Source organism: Ciconia boyciana, chromosome 15 (genome assembly GCF_034638445.1).
Source record: "Ciconia boyciana chromosome 15, ASM3463844v1, whole genome shotgun sequence".
In the NCBI taxonomy this organism is placed as follows: Eukaryota; Metazoa; Chordata; class Aves; order Ciconiiformes; family Ciconiidae; genus Ciconia; species Ciconia boyciana.
Genome location: NC_132948.1, coordinates 9,644,178 through 9,661,229, shown reverse-complemented (window position 1 = coordinate 9,661,229; position 17,052 = coordinate 9,644,178). Strand labels below are relative to the sequence as shown.

Genomic DNA, 17,052 nt, shown 5'->3' with positions numbered 1-17,052 from the left:
GAGAGAGGACCCTGGTCCTTTTAACCTGGGTCTAATGGATTCCGTTCCAAACCTCTTGTCTTTCAGTCTCTGAGCCTGAGATTTACAGGTCCCACCTTGACAGCTCTGCATCTTTACAGCTCCACCTCCTGTGTTTAAAGTGTCAGATGGTGGCCTCACACCTGCTCCTTGACCCCCTGGACCAGATGCAAATAGTTGGCTTGCAGCACACTGACCAGCTCTGGCTTGTGCATGGTTCTGTGGAGTAGGAGAGGCTGCAGCCAAAGTATGTACCATGTATTGGCTCTGCTGAGAGGAGTAGTGACTTTGTCACTCCCTTGTAATCCCATGACCTGATACAAAACCGATCTAAGACCAAATAGGATGGTGTCTCATGCAGTGTGAGATAAGACGCTGGAGATCTCTGTGGCCATCGATGACCCAAAAGCTTGCTTTACCCTTGCCCTGTGCCTTGCATAGCCATTGCCACCCCTGTGAAGTGGGTGTTGCATGCATCTGCCCAATCCAGAATTGCATTACACCTTTGTGCTGGTGCAAAGTGTTGGGTGGTGGATGGTCAGGCCCAGAAGGAGGTCAGCATGACACTGGCTTCCATCTGTTTAGCCTCGTCTCTACAGTTGTCCCAGCGTTACTTCAGACTGGCAGTCTGGTAGTACTGAGGAGAGATGGTGCCATCAACAGAAGGTGACAAGAACAGTGCTGAGCAATCAGCTCTGGAGCTCCAGGGTGAAATTCGGTGCTTTTTCTGTGAACAAACCAAAGGAGGTGGCTCTTCAGGCAGTTCTTGATTCCATCAACTGCCTTTCTTTAAAAGGCCTGTGGTACCATTCTCATACAGGTTTCTGACTGTGCCTTTGAGTGGGGTGGCCCAGGAAGGATGCAGGGGTGGAAGAAGACAGCACCGGGCAGCCGCGGTTTTCAAAAGCCAGTTCTTCACAGGAAGTGCTAGCAACTCCACGTGGCTGGCTGGAGTGCCTGACTCAGTACGACTCTCCAAAATACATACTCATTCAGAGTGTTACATGTGGATGTGTGAAATGTTTCCTTTATAGAACTGTTGCTCTATTTGATAAGTGCATGGTGATGGGATGCTGTGTTGTATGTGAGCAAATGTTTCTTGTATTGGGGGTTGTCTGGTTACAACTTGGCTTTCAGCGCTTTGAGTTTTGTGGCAGCAAACAAGATTATTGATCTGGTGTTATTCCATTCTTGGAAGATGGATGTGGCTGTGGGAACTTTGTGGTGGGAGTGTGGCATAGGATGTTATCTAACAAGGTGGGGTTGCTTGGACAGAGTTAACTAAGCTTCCTCTGAAAAAAACTTGCCATTTCATTTCTTGTCATGCTGTCTGGTTTTGTTTCTTGTCTGAAAAATCCAAAATAACTCCACCAAATAATCTCAGATTTACACCAGTGTTTCTGAGATTAGAGTCTGCTCTGTAGAGTCTCCTATTCAGGGTCAGGTGAAATGGCAAGTCACCCCTTGCAGCAGATTTCAAGAACAATAAGATGTTTTAGGAATATGCAATAATTGATTGCCTCTAAAGGGCAGATTTTCCTCTTTGCTGCCAAGCTAGGGCTGTTCTCAGTGATAAGTGTTTGCTGAACAAAGTCTGCCGAAGTTCATAAAGTTGGTTTCATTCTCATGGGAGGGCGGCAAGCCAGGACATTGAGCACACTGATCCCAATCTCACAAAGAATCAAGTCTGCAGGAAATTCAAGTTGCCTTACTAAGGTACTATACCCACCTTCTGCTGCTCAGAGCTGAGTTCCCACTGCCAGTTTCCAACAACATGGTTATCCTAAAGCACTGTTCTGCAGAAGGAAAGGGATGAAATGCTATTAAAATAGATTATATAAATAAAGGAACATTGATCAGGTGCTTTGTATTTCTGTTCTTCACATACTATTTTATCCCCCTCCCAGAACAGTCTGTTGCTAAACTGAAATGGTGCTAGCTCTTGTGGCTTGTTTTTCAAATCCTTTTATATCACTTTTATGTAGTGTGGAAAGTATCTTCTGAACATACAATAGTTTTTCAAAGTTGACAGTGCTTTTATGAGTTAGATGAGCTAGATGACTTTCCTGTCAGCTTAAAAACAGAGGCGTCCTTCCTCCTTTTATTAACACATTCAATTCATGAGAAAGTGAAAACATTAGGCCAAGGTTTTTGAAGCAATCAGCATGAGGCACAAAAATAGTCACTCTGGAAAGTTAAGGACTAAGTATTTTAAGCTCTCAAAAAGAAAAAAAACCATAGAGGGTACACTACCGTTTGTGACAGAAAAGGTCAAAGTCTAAGTACACAGCAACGCAGCATGGGTGAAAGCTTTTGGATGACATCAAGCCCTGTTGCAGTTAATTGGTGCTTCACAAATGGCATCTGAAGGGCCAGGATGTCGCCTCATGTTGTCTGTATCATTTAGGATGGGAAAATAGAAATTCTCTTCTTGCATATATCAATTCATTTCTGACAAAGCTGAAAGTTGCGCAAGTGAAACCAAGGTAGACTTTGGTCCAGCCAATGCATGTGTCTCACACAAAAAGGCTCTCAGTTACTTGAAAATGTCCATCTGACTTTTATCTTGCAGTGCATTTTGTCCAAGAATGATACAAAGAAGCTGACCCATTTTATTCTTATGGGCTTATTTGTCCTTTCCGTTTTATCTGGCCAGTTGTATAGCCATCGCTTACAGACTCTATCAGGAGATGGATGAAGTTAACAGCTCAGTTTGCACTAGTGTGAAGGGAGTAGCTTACACAAACGACAGGATCTGGGATACAGCAGAATACACTATACCGATGCAGGCAAGTCTTAATTTAATGTCGGTCCAGCATTCAACTTCCATTGATACCTCTGGTTGCTTTCCTGAAATGTCTCTATCCTACCATTCAATGTAATTACTTTACATTGGAGACAGCAATGTTTAAAGTCAAATCTTCCCTTCCTCCCTTAATACAAGGAAAAAAAATTATCCTCTTTTATGAGATTTCTGTGGTGCTATTTGTTACACAATTTTTACATAATCAATTTAGTATTTTGGTAATAGTAAACCTAGGAACAGATTCACTGCAGTGTAGCTGTACTAAACACAGGAGTTTTATTACCGATTAATGCTAGTGTATCTTTCTCAGTTGTAATGCCAGTTTAAAAAAAAATCAGTGACTTCTTGCCTCTGGCTGCTCATTCCTGCCCTGATGATGTCCCTGGCTTTTCCTGTTTGAGCCAGGTAGAATCTGAATGACTATCAGGGGAGGCAGAGCAGGAAGAGCCTTTTGTCCTTCCAGGTGATGTTCTGGAATGACTGAGGTCTGAATCAAGTATGTGAAATTTCAGTTAGATTCATATTCTTTCCTCCATGTAGGCGGTAAACTCATTTTTTGTGATGACCAACATCAGTAAGACAGAGAACCAGCTTGAGCAGAGGTGCCCTGAGGTAAATATGTTTTGTGATTTATACTTAGGATGTATCAAATGCATGTTGATGTAAAAGAGTAGACTGTCCTTGGAGCAGTCCGGTACAAGCAAATGCTGTTGCTCTTTATGTCTATATCTCAGCAGATAACATGCAAGATCTAGTTTAATTGCTCCTTTTCTTTCTCGGGGAATCATCTGGCAGTTTTGACTTTGCCTTGCACCAATGACCTTGCAGCCAAACCTATCTGCAGCACTTTCAGGAGGTGATGAGATTCAGGCCAGTGATTGCTGTCCAGCTTCTCTGGCATTGCTGCTGCTCTTGAGGAAAACCTGAAGAAATGGTGGAGCTACAGAATTGCTATCAGCTTCTCTGCTAATATGGTGCTCTTACTATTACTGTTGCTCATTCCTACGTGTCCCCTTCCTTCCTTTCTGTCGTTCAAACCTCGTCATCAGCTGCAGCTCTCCTGTTCATTTGGCTGGCCTAGAAGTGGGACCTTGCAGAGTAGTTCCCAAATACAAGTTGACTTTCACTGGCAAAAGTGAAAGTCATATATGGGACTGTTAGTAAACAAATAATTAAATAGTCCAGTATTAAATGTATTGTGCTTAATAGTATAGGAGAGAGTGTGAAAAATGGGAAAAGACATAAATAATAAAGGAAAATGCTATTGTAAGCAAGGAAAGGGCTTTTTTCTGGTTTTGCAGGTAGCTGAGCCTTTATCTCCTATAAGCCAAATAATTAGTAAGGATTACACCTGCTCTGCATTGTTATTTTCTCTTATTATTTGATACTTTTACATTGAAGCTGAGTAAGAGTTTTTACATAGGTGTGGAGAGGGAGATATTTATATTGCTCTTTTATGTAATTTTGTTCCAGTGTCCCTTCACCAAAGCTATCTGCTCTTCAGACAAGTCCTGTGGAAAAGGAATGTAGATATCCACAGTCATGGTACGTAAACGGCATTTTCAGATTGAAATATTTTTTTGTGGGTACTATCTTCTATTGCATTATTGACCAGTGCAGCATGTGCAAGATCCAACTTGGAGAATTGCAGTTGAACAGTACAGAATCCTAAGAGATATCTGGGAACATATTTTCAAAACCACAAAACTGAGTTCTTATCAGCTTGTGTGTGCCCTTACTAAAAGGAGAAACAGTGAAAGGGAGCAGAGGAAGGGGAGATGTGAAGAAGAGTACAGACTGGTGTGAATGAGGGCCATTCTCACAGTCACTCCCTTGAAGTCTGTGGCTGCTTAGCAAGTAGAGGGACTACAGGATCTGTTTGAAGGGTCTGTAACACCCCCATGATGGTTAGGTAGTTCTCAGAATAAGTCAGGGGACTTTTGTCCTTTATTTGGGACCAGTTGTCCAGAAGGCATCATACTTTTTTCGTCAGCTACGTTCTTCGTAGTGCTGAGATTCCCTGAATTTGAGCTGCTGGCTGGATTATCACTTTCCGTGGTAAAGACTAAACGCTCACAGAAAATGCTGACTTTCCAGGAGTACAGAAAGAATTAAGGTTTTCTGCCCACCTTTATATCCTTGTTTAATTTGCTCATGTTGTTGAATTAAGCTTCTGACTGAAACAGTTGGTTTCTCGATTTATCACAAGACTCAGATATGTAACTTCATATAAAACTGTGAAGGAAATTACTTCACCCTCAGCCCAAACAATGACAAGCACTGTTGACCCAAGCAAACGGCTAAATAAGGATTGATGAGGTGTGGCAGGACCATGGTTTGTGTAGTTCTTCCTACAGCTTCCTCCTATAGAAAGCTGCAACAATCTGAAATGTCAAGCTCCCTATCTTACATTTGAGGAGGAATCCACTGACATGTTGAAACTGTCTCTAACTGGCGAAAAACTTGTCTTTGCTGAGTTAGAGCTTGTTTCTTTACAGGAATTCAAAGAGGAAGATGTGTGAATTATAATGCAACTGTTAAAACCTGTGAGGTCAGGGCATGGTGCCCTGTGAAATCCATGGAAACCCCCCCTGAGTAAGTGAAAGCGATATCTGCATTTTTTAATGTCAAAAGAAGGATTTACTTGGACAAAGTCTTGACATTTTAGGATAATCCCTTTGCCTAGGCACATATAGATCTCATGTATGTAAAACAGCTATTTCCTTCATAGCAATACTGTTAACACTCATTATAATATCTAAATAACTTACTTCTAACAATCTGTCCTGCTGTATGATTCTGCAGTGAAGTCATAGCCTTCAGTTTGTATCATCATGCAGCTGCCATAGAAACAGTTTTAGATGTCACAGGCTCATCTGGAATTCACTAGACGCGTTTGGCTCATTAATTCAAATGTCAAGGAAAATGCATCAACATAAGACAGGTTTAATCAGTGACAGAAATAAAAAAGTTTCCTAACTTGAGGTCTTCTTCTGCAAGGCTTAGGGCTATATGGTGTAGAAGTTCTTTGTGGGTTCATTTATCACAGTGAGGTTGCTTCCACCTCCCAGATCAGTAGGGGTAGATTGGTCGTCTGTACATTGTGCTGCAGGCTAGTGTTTGGGGATCCACCTCAGACTGAAGAACAGTCTCTCCATCCTCTCTGTGTAGATGATGAAAACCTCAGTGCTGGCAATCTGTAATAGTGAGCTGAAGAAAACTCTAGGAAAAACACTCCATGGAACAATATTGCTGTGACCTAGAGAGTAGGATGGAGGGGCCTCATAGCCATCTTTTTTTGTAACCCCACGACTGTACAGTGTTCCAAGATGAAAATGTTCTATTTCTATTCTGTATCAGCCAAAGCATGAAGAAATTTTATAAAAGATTTTATTTCAATTGAAATGATGGAAATTATACTCTAAGAGAGCAAATGATAATCAATTTTAGTTCCTCTCAACCAGCTTTGAAATGTATGTGTGAGAAACTAGGTCAATTATCACTTTTATTAATTCATTGCTTTTAAAAGATAGAAGCGTGATTCTATGTATATATCCCATCTTTTCCCTAATTCAGGGTTTTCTGCAGAGACTGAGCAGTTTTTCCACTGCCAGGTCTGCTCCAGAGCCCACAATGCCTCCTACAGCCCCTTCTGCTGAGTTTTTTTCAGCTCTTTGAAGGAATTTCCATTCCCTTCTCCTGCGGACAAAGTTGTGATCTGAAAAAGGCTTTGTCCAACAACAGGAAGGCTGTAATTGTTCATACAGTATCCGGGAAAGATATTAATGAGCTTCCTGAGTTAATGAAATCCTAGGGTTTTTTATAAAGTTTCAGTGACTGCCAGTCATTTTTAAATGCCACACTGCGTAGGCTCACTGCTGCGTATGTTACAGAGGGAATTTTGCTTTTAATTACATCGCATAGTTGACACATTCTGTCTTGTTTCCTAACCTTCCTCTGAAGTGCCAGTAGTTGGTCACTACCAGGGACCAAAAATAATGGATGAGAGGCTTTATCCAAACCTCTGATGTATAAAGTTCCTTCACAAGTTCCACTGGCAAGGAAAAAATGAGGAATCACTAAAAAGCAAAGCTGAGTGTTTATTTTCTACCAGAACGATACATAAGGCCAAGGTCAGAGCCCAGGAAGCTTTGCCATCTGGTTGAGATACTGAGGTAGCAATGTTGGGCTTTGGTTACACCCATTGTTTATTATCTTTATTGTCCAAATTCCTTGAAAGGTAAGTTTCATGAACTATACAGGAGGCCTCCTTTTCCTTCCTGTTATGGCAGGAGCTGAACAAAGCCATTGCATGTTGGCAAGAAGATTCTTTTATTTTTGATTGTTCATTTCTGCCTGAGGCAGGGCACAGTTGTCAGATTAGCTGGCTGGAGGACAGGTGTTTACAACACCTTTTTCAGAAGAGCTTTGGATCAGATTCCAGATGCTTCCCAGTGGATGAATTACGGACAGTTTCACATTATAGGTTCATTCATTTTTAGTTCTTTAAAACTTAACATACATTATTAATGACTTGACTATTATACACTGAAACTCACCAGTGACTTTCGTGTCCAGGTAGCATCCACAAATGTTAACTTGGTTTGCAATCAAGTCTCATTCGTTGACTTGGTTTAGAAGACACTCATGAGAAGTCCCACATGGAAGCTGCACGTCATCTAGCTAATGTGCTTCTTGTCATCACAGATCTCTGATGCAGAGGCATTGCTCAAAATAAAGTGATAGGAAAAATATTCCCTGCTTAGAAGCACTGTCCTTTATGTGGATGACTGCTTTGAAGACTGGGTTTCCCCTGTGGAATGGCTGTCTTGATGGAAATTAAAATATTCCTGGCTTCTTCTTAAAATGGAACAATGCCAATATTCCAGTTCAACATAGTCCCTATGCTAGACAAACAATGCTAAAAATTGTATCTCTTACTTTCCTATAGCCCTGGCAAGTCCTGGAGTGTAGCAGAGGTTGTCTCACACAGTCTAGGCCAAGGTTACCCAGCTGGCAACTTGTGGGAAAATTCCTTGTTTCCTGCCATACTAGCTTCAGAGAAATCACTCTTTTGAGGAAGGGTCAGACTGGCAGCCTGCTTTCCATTGTGTTTGCATTCCACCTACATATTTAGTGACACAAACCACCATGACACAAACCACTGCAGGGGAGGTCCTCAAACCAGTATCTGCTAGGAAGTCAGGACTTCCAGAGACATCCTCTAGGATCGAGCGCATGACTCATTCTTATACTCTTACTAGCTGTGCAGCTCTGGTGTAAATGGCCACCTGTCTGTGGGGACCAGCAATGAAACTGCCAATTCATTGTGCAGAAATCATCAGCTCTAAAATGGTGTAATTTCTTACTACTATTCTATAGCAAGATTTATATGAGAAGTCTCCTGAGATCATATTTCAGCTGCATGTAGAGACTCCAGTTAGGCTTGGCCCACACAAAAAAGTGCAATAGAGAGAGGACAATTTATACCTAAAACTAAGAAAACCACCTATATCTTTCTTGATCCCCTGAGCCACCTAACTCCCTGCATTTCAATCTGTTATTCTTAGCAACATCTTCCTCCTACTGACAGCTTTCCAGGTAATAGTAAAGTAGCATAACATTAACTGATGTATTTAAGTAAAAGAAGTTCGTTAATTTGATGTTTCTTTTTTAGGCCTGCTGTTCTGAGGAGTTCTGAAGACTTCACTGTGCTAATAAAGAACAACATTCACTTCCCAAAATTTAATTAGACCATGTAAGTGCAAACATTCTCAATGCTTTCTGAAGAGTGAGTAGTTGTGCTCTGAAAAAAAGATTGTATAAATTGTCATAAATTTACTCAGAAAGGCTATGCCTGAGTGACAAATATCAAGTTTCTATAATTCTTTAGCCCTATTAATCCTTCATGTACCAAGAGAAAGAAGGAGAGCTTGGGAACGGAGCCTCCCAGCATAACTCTATTTCTCTCATGCGCTGAACAACAGAATTGTTCGTTCAGATATACGGGTTTATGTTAGGGTAAAATCACTAAAATATAGCACAACAGATGTGTGATTCAAATTATAAGGTGAAAGTGTTTTGTTTACACAGGTAAAATTTTGCTGGTGGTAATACCCAAAGAGTAAAGAATTCATCTTGATTCTCAGATCCCAGTTAGGGATATACAGATCTGGTAGCTACAAAACCAAAAGCTTGTATACTTACAAACCGAGCACATTTACACAGGTTCTAGTAAGTGTGAAGTCCCTTACCTGTATCTGTAGCTGCTCCAGCTTGTTTTTAAATTTAAATAATTGTGTGTGTTCTTCACAGACTAAATATTCCATCAAATTTAAATACTTCTTGCACATACCACAACTTCCCTGCTCCGTCCAGTTTTCTGTCTGGGAGATATCCTTCAGGAAGCAAAAGAGAATTTTTCTGAGGTGGCAGTAAAGGTCTGTGATATCACTTTTTTTTTTCATGCTCAGTGTTAAAATGTTTTCTTGATTCTCTTCCTGCATGTTCTGCTGTCTGCCATATAATGGAATTGTTCTAGGTTTCGAAACTGATTGCATGAGAAGCAAAGTAACCCCAACTTTCAAGAATTAAATGTGCTTAACATCTCACAGGATGGGACCGATGTTGACAGAGTTGATATTATTTTGGTAGAATTGTAGCATGTAGAGGCCCTTTTACAAAGCACAGTGCATTTATTTAAATAGCTCCTATACAAGGCTGTCACTTGTGGTCATCTTTTGATTCTACTCAAGCAGATCCTAAATCATGTTGCTGGGGGAATCATCCAAAAGTCAGACTGGCACAAATGGCAGCTTATATTCAGAGTCAAAAAGCACTTATTTTTGCCATTACATTTTTACTCTGTTCTTTCAGGTATTGAGCCAAATGCCCTTAACACAGTATCTAGCCATACCTCTAGAAAGTCAGTATTAACAGATGGGTGGAATAGAAGTAGAGACAAAGCGTCCTGCCCAGAGTCATCAGCTGAGCCACATTTATTGATTCTCAGCCTGGCACAGTGCATTCAAGATGAAACATTGGGACTGGGTGCCTACAAAACTTAGGCTTGCACTCAGGCTTTTGGTTTGAGCCTATACATAGTTTAAAGCAACAAAATGATCATCACAGTATATCAGCTACATCCACACTTATGCTACTAAGATGAAGAGAAATAGAAGATAGGAAAGGCCTGAATGAATGGTAGCTTCTAGCTCACGTAACTAAGTCACTTCCATAGAAGACTGCTTGATTGGCAAATGTTGCTCATGAGTTAGCTTGTCTATAGAGATGTGTCCCTGCCAATGGCATACCTCAAGACTTTGCTGACTTTAACAGCAATTTAGCACAGGCAGCAATCACAGCACTAGTCCCTAAGCTTACTGTGTCTGTTTCTAGGGAGGAATTATTGCCATTGAGATTAACTGGGACTGTAACTTGGACAGCTGGTCTTATGACTGCAGTCCAAAGTATGGTTTCTGCTGCCTTGATGACAAAAAAATAAAGCCTGGATTCCACTTCAGGTAAAAAATGTTATATGAAGCAAGTGGCGTATTTTCTGAGTTGAAGCAAAGATGTGATGAGGTGTGGGGAATGATGACTTGGAATGACAAGATGTTCAATTCTCCTTCCCTCTTGTAGTCATGTCCTTAACCTGCAGTTACTGCAGTTGTATAGATGTATCATCATGGTCATCTTCCAAATGAGCATGCTTGTATTGCAGGAGATTTTATTTCTGTGTCAAAAGGCCTAGAAATTTCCAACAAGTATTCTGGGAGCTAACACAGAGAATAGTTTGGGCAGATTCCACCATATGGCAATTGAGGCTTGAAACTACCTAAACTTGTGAGTTTCCCAAGGCAATTAACACAAATAAAATAACAAAGTGTTTTTCTTCCATCTGGGTAACCCCACAGTTCACTGAATCAAGATTTATTCAAAAGCAAATTAGAGCTTTTGCTTCTGTGGGCATATAGCAGATTTATGAGAAGTTTTGACAAAAAATCTTGACGTGACTCCAGTTCTAAATAGTTACACAAAGCATTTATCAAATGCTTATCAGCATGTTTAAAACTAAAGTTGTCCCTCAGATCTAGGTCAAAATTCTTGTGTAACAACACTCTTTTTTTGACTCATGGCATGATTATTATTACATTATGGGTTTTCGTACATTTGTGATGCTAACATGAGTGCTGTAACTCTCTAGGAGCTGCCAGCGTATTCCAAAGCTGCATTGTGCTGGAGCTGTGCAAGCAAAGAACAAATAGGTGTTCCCTCTGACCTGGCAGCCACAGACAGGAGGTGGGGGAGATCACAAGGGAAAAGCAAGACAGTGCTGTGAGGCTGAGGCCAGCAACCTTTCTGTTTAATACATTTTTGTAGGCAAAGCAGTTTCTGAGAAGGCTTTTGGAAGAAGACAGTGGAGTAGTTTTGAGGATGTTTAGTGTCAGATTAACAGCTGGGGTCAAAATGCCAATAATGGGTTTGTCCAAAATTGGTTATCTTTTAAGCATCAAAATACCAGTAGCAAGATTATTTTGCTGCAGTTCAGCTGACATCTCTGCTGCAGGAAGTGAGCCTGGTCTGAAAGCATAGGCTGCTGGGAGAGTGTGCATGATGCCAGACCACATCCTGGTGGCCTGACTCTGTATATGTTAATCAAGGGGTTTATTGTCAAAGAAATGTCGTTCTCTAATGTCTCCAAAATCAAAAAAGAGGAGCAGAGTAGTTCAGTGCAGCAATTTAAAAAGCAAAGACAGTGAAAATTGAAGGGCAGTGAATAGATTGAGCATAATACTATTTAAAACAAGCATGGATGTTTTGGCAAAGAACATGCACAAGCCCTGCCACACTGCTGAGCTAGTGTATGCCAACTAGTATAAACAGAGCAGCTAATTTCAGTAGAACTACCCAAATGAGTAAGGGGGGAAGAGCTAGAAATGATCCTACAATTAATATATTTCAAGAAAACTTTTTTGACATCAGTGACATGTCATAAGAATGTAAAATATTATTATCAGAGGTCCATCCGGCCCAGTGTCCCAAAGCTAGCAAAGATCAATAGCAGGAGAAAATTTTGGAAAAGAGCAGAAGAAACAGGGCACGTATAGAATGCTGCTTCCCCTGCAGTCTAGCTGTCCTAGAAGTCAGGAAAGCTACTTTGGGCAGCTTATAACCTCTGTCTGCATGGAGCCCTATTGATTTCATCTCAGTTCCAAAGGGAATTTTGTGATAGACTTAACTGGAAACAGGCTTTAGCCTTCCAAAAGAAAAGAACTACTTGAGGTGCAAAGGAGCAAAGCTTCAGCCAGTGATCAAGAAAGCTCTTAACAGGTCAGCTCTGAGCACAAGCTGTTACAGAGGAGAAGGCTTCTATGCCATCAGAGCAGATGTGAAATAACCTCTACCCTGAGGGCTAGGGAAAACCTCTGATCCTGGAAAGAGTTAGGAAAACTTTCAAATAAAACCTAACTGACCTGCAGGCTTCAGCGGCTAAGAGCTGGCCAATAAAACATGTCTTGGCCACAGACTGTGGAACTGTTCAGCACAGGAAAAAGGGCATTTCATGTCTGTGCAAGCAAGGAGAAAGCAGAACACATTACAATGTGTTTTTCTGAGTGACTCACTGCCTTCAGAGAATACAAATCAGATCGCGGTGAATGGGAAGCAAATGATCGCATGATCTAGGGAACTCTGAAAGTCTGCCAAACTTAGCTTGCAGTAGGATGTGCAGGAGAGGGTGGAATCAAGTAAAAGCTTGCTTTGGGCTGGTTTGTTAGCATCAAGATGGCAAAGCAGAGCAGCAGGGACTGAACCCAAAGAGAAAGGAAAGGAGGAAAATGTATTTTTCTTTAGATGTCTCTATCATCTGAATGAGTATCTGGAGATGCTAGAAAGCAGAGGGCTGAGCTGATGGCATTTACACCAGACACATCCTCTGAAACAGTTTACTCATTCAGTACTTGAACAGGCAACCAACTATAAAACAAAATTTGATTAGCAATGATAGAGTGATCTGTGAGTATCTTCCGCCCCTGGAACTGACCTTCTGTCCCTTCGGCTAAGCAAATTCCTGTTCAAATTATTTATCTAAATGAAGGAGAACAGGACTTAGAGATCACTCAAGTAAACCAGTCAAGAACAATACAGCACTTTAAGTCCTGACAACATGTCTGAGGCAGAAGATATATGTGTGTTGTTATCAGAGGTTGGATATTAGTACCACTGTGTGTTTTAGTATGTCTTTCAGTTTAATGTAATGATTTTGTCTGTACTGCCAGCTTTTCATTGTCAGATTTAAAAAGATCTCTTTGTTCCATGCTCTGTGACTGCTTATTGATCCATAAGCTGATGTGAGCTGTGCATCAGGAGGGTCATGTTCTTGATAGAATAAGAAACTGGAAGTTAGTAAAGGCTCACATGATTCTTGCCACTCTCTACTGATCGAAGAATGGAAAATGGCTGATATCCAGCATGCTGAAGTGTGCTCAGGAGTTCAGAGTTAGTCTTGGATAACATGATGTTAAAGCCTTCAGAGCATGGGCACTCTTGTCATTGCCAGCTCCTCACATATCCTTGCTGGGGTTTTCTATCTGCTTTACCTGTGATTGAACTTCTTTCTGCAGCTTCAGGTTCCAATCTGAATTGAGACAGCAAAACACTCGTTGGACATTAGTTGGATTTTTAATTTGTCTAAGTCTTTATATATGTATTAATTTAGTTTAGACTGCCAGGTCAGATGCTGGGCAAAATACTGTTCATCAAGCTGGCCTCAGCACCTTAATTGAAGGCTGAAAGAGCTGGAGGAAGAAGGGAGAAGAAACTGTGCCTCTTTTTGTGTTCTGCAGCCTCATGGCATTATATCCCCCAGGGAAGCTGCACAGATCCTCATTTACTCTTTTGCAGATATGCAAGGTACTACAAGCTACCACATGGGAAGGAGCAGAGAACCCTTTTCAAAGCCTACGGAATACAGTTTGATGTCCTTACCTTCAGCACAGTAAATGCAATTCTTTTTCCTTATGGAGGGAGAAGAAAGCTTCCTATTTCCTTAGTCCCACTTCTGCCATATACCCCTCTCCTGTCTCCTGTCTATCATTCTGGGATGGAAGTCATGTCAGATGAGTAGATCAAAAATGAACTGAGCAGCATAGGAGAGCAAAGCTGAGGATGAAATGGCAGGGCTGGGAGAGAGGCAGGGTTGTTGTTTAAGACTGAGACAATAGCAGGTATGATCATGACGTCATGTTATTGTCAGGAACTCCGTGTGTCACTACTGTTTCCCTCTCCAGTTGTTTATTCTCCCTTGCAAAGTGTCTGAGATGGTCTATGAAATTTTGGGATTGATTGAATTGTAAAGAGACAAAGATACATTGTGAAGAGACAGAAAGAGAAAAGCCATTAAGCTGAATGAATGGTAACAGATCTTGCCTCCCAGTTATTTTTTTCTGCTTTCTTTAAGGGTAGAAAATTTAACAGCATTGAACTCATTAAAAACATTGGGTCCATGATCTCCTATTTTGGTTTGGTGAGAGACTTATTTTTTGTGTTAATAAAACCAGTTCTGGAGATACAGTCTCATTATGAAAGTGGAATCACTACTTGCTTTTCTTTCATGTGCAGGTTGTGTGTCGTGGTTTAGCCCCAGTCAGCAACCAAGCCCCACACAGCCACTTGCTCACCCTCCCCCTGCAGTGGGATGGGGGAGAGAATCTGAAGTGTAAAAGTAAGAAAACTTGTGGGTTGAGATAAGAACAGTTTAATAATCGAAATATAATGATAATTATAATAATAATAATAATGAAAAGGAAAATCATGAGGTGGGAGGGAACAAAACCCAAGAAAAAAACAAGTGATGCAACTGCTCACCACCCGCTGACCGACACCTAGCCAGTCGCTGAGCAGCGATCGCTGCCCCCCAGCCAACTCCCCCCAGTTTATATACTGAGCATGACGTCATATGGTATGGAATAGTTCTTTGGTCAGTTTGGATCAACTATCTTGGCTGTGCCCCCTCCCAGCTTCTTGTGCACCTGGCAGAGCATAGGAAGCTGAAAAGTCCTTGGCTAGTGTAAGCATACTTAGCAACAACTAAAACATAAGTGTGTTATCAACATTATTCTCATAATAAGTCCAAAACACAGCACTATACCAGCTACTAGGAAGAAAATTAACTCTATCCCAGCCGAAACCAGGACAGAGTGCCATTGAAATTGCTATTTGTGTAGGTAATTTCTCTGGCAAATTACCATTCTACAAAATTTACAACAGGAAAATGTATGAGACTGTGCTGAATCCAAGACCGGTAAAGAATGTGAATTGTTGCTCTATGGATACAAAAATGCAGCTGATGCAGGAAGCTTCCATGGAGCTGTGGACAGCATGCACTGCATGAGTGCAGTGGGCTCTACACACAACCTTGGCATGGCAGAGTCACACCACCTCTATCAGGGAAACCTGCAGGGAATAGTGATCCTTCAAAACAGCAGAATGATGTCATGAAAGGGTTGTCCATGAAGAGGACATTGCTCAGAGCCTCTTCCCTGCCAACTTCTGTTGCCTCTTCCTCTTTTTCAAAATATTAATGGTTATTTCTCTAGGCTGCCTGTACTAATCCCCCAGCATTTTAGATATGTATTTTTAAAGAAGAGTGAAGAGGAGAGTACCTAAAGGCCCTGCACAACCACACTCCTACAGTTAGTTCCATACCATCTCTTCCTGTTCCCTCTGTCCCTGCAGCTCCCCATGTCCTTGCTATCCCGGATACTCGAAATATGGGCCCTTGCAACATGCAGTTGCAGGGGATTGTTATTGGAGTACAGACTGCAGAACCCAAGACCTGAGGCCAGATCTATGCTGTGTTTGTCCCCAGTTCTCCAAGTAACTACTCCGGCTGACAATGCTCATTTCTTCTGCTGCACTGGTGATGTATGTGTCCTGTGTTGATGAGCCACATGTTACCTTGATAAAGAAGCCTCTGAAAACAAGCTTGCACCATGCTCAAGGCAGCATTGTTGAGGTGAAGACAGACACTTAGCCTTTGGGATCCTCCCTTCAGAGGGAAGAACTGTCATTCCAAACTGATTTGGGTTTCCGCCACCCCCAACCCCAATATTTCCAAATTAGATTCTGAGGGGCTAAAACTAGATTCCTATTGTCCACTTCAAGTTAATAGGTCCTGTGACCAGAGGATGTATTTTCTAGAGTCAGCTAAAAATTGCTGCTTTCCTGTGGTAGGTATGTGCCAGCGGGAGTGCGTTGGTGTTGAAACAACTTGCGAGGTGTCGATTCGATTTCGCTAGGGTGGGCGTTGGCAACACAGAAAGACAATCCTCCTCCAGATCTGCTGATCTATCATCATTATCCCTATTGTGCTGTGTCAAATGAAAAACCCAATGGTGAAGATCACTGTTGTAAATTCTCTCTGCAGTTGGATGAAGCAGCAAATGCTGTTTAATTTATGTTGGGAATTGTTGTTGCAGAGCCACCCTGTGAAATTCTGTGATGCTGGCAGCTGCTGCACCAGCGAGTCCAACGAGAACCATGATAATGAAGAATCCGAGCCAATGCACACCAGTGAGTCCAACGAGAACCATGATAATGAAGAATATGAGCTGGGGCAGCCTCTCAGACAAGGGTCCTCTTCCCCAGACTGCCAAAAGTGGTGCTGCTGTGGCAAATGCCAGCCAACACAGAAGTACCACGAGCAGCTCTGCTGCCGAAGGAAAAAAGGGCAGTGCATCACAACCTCCCATTGGTTTCAGCAGCTGGTGCTGTCCAGTCACGCCCTGAAGAAAGCCCTTCTCTACAAAGACCCCTTTGTGGACTTGGTGGATGGCAATATCAACAACCAGCTGTGTCACCTTGCTTACAAGCAATATGTTCACTGGTGCTTTGGCACTTTTGATCTGGAAGACAGAGCCATCATCCCAAGCTGCTGCAGGTGGAAAATTAGAGATACTTATCCCAAAGCAGTCAATAGCTATACTGGCTTTAAGATGGAATGAGGATGTAGCACAACTTGAGCTCACACTGACTCACCTTGGATATTTAACCTTTGTTTTCTTTCACGGACCTTTTAAAAAAAAGAGAAGAAAGCGTGTGACTTCCCAAAACCTTCTGTAGTACAGCTGAATTCTTGTATACTGTCTTTGGAGAGGCACAATTGCCTACAGCTTAGCATAGAGGAACAAATACCTTGAGCTAAAATGCTTGCTTCTGCCTTTGCT

General features: G+C 41.7%; 1 pseudogene; it reads left to right on the top strand.

The window, feature by feature from the left end:
- The first annotated feature begins 665 nt into the window (after nucleotides 1–665).
- Nucleotides 666–17,052, top strand: LOC140660044 (P2X purinoceptor 7-like; annotated as a pseudogene).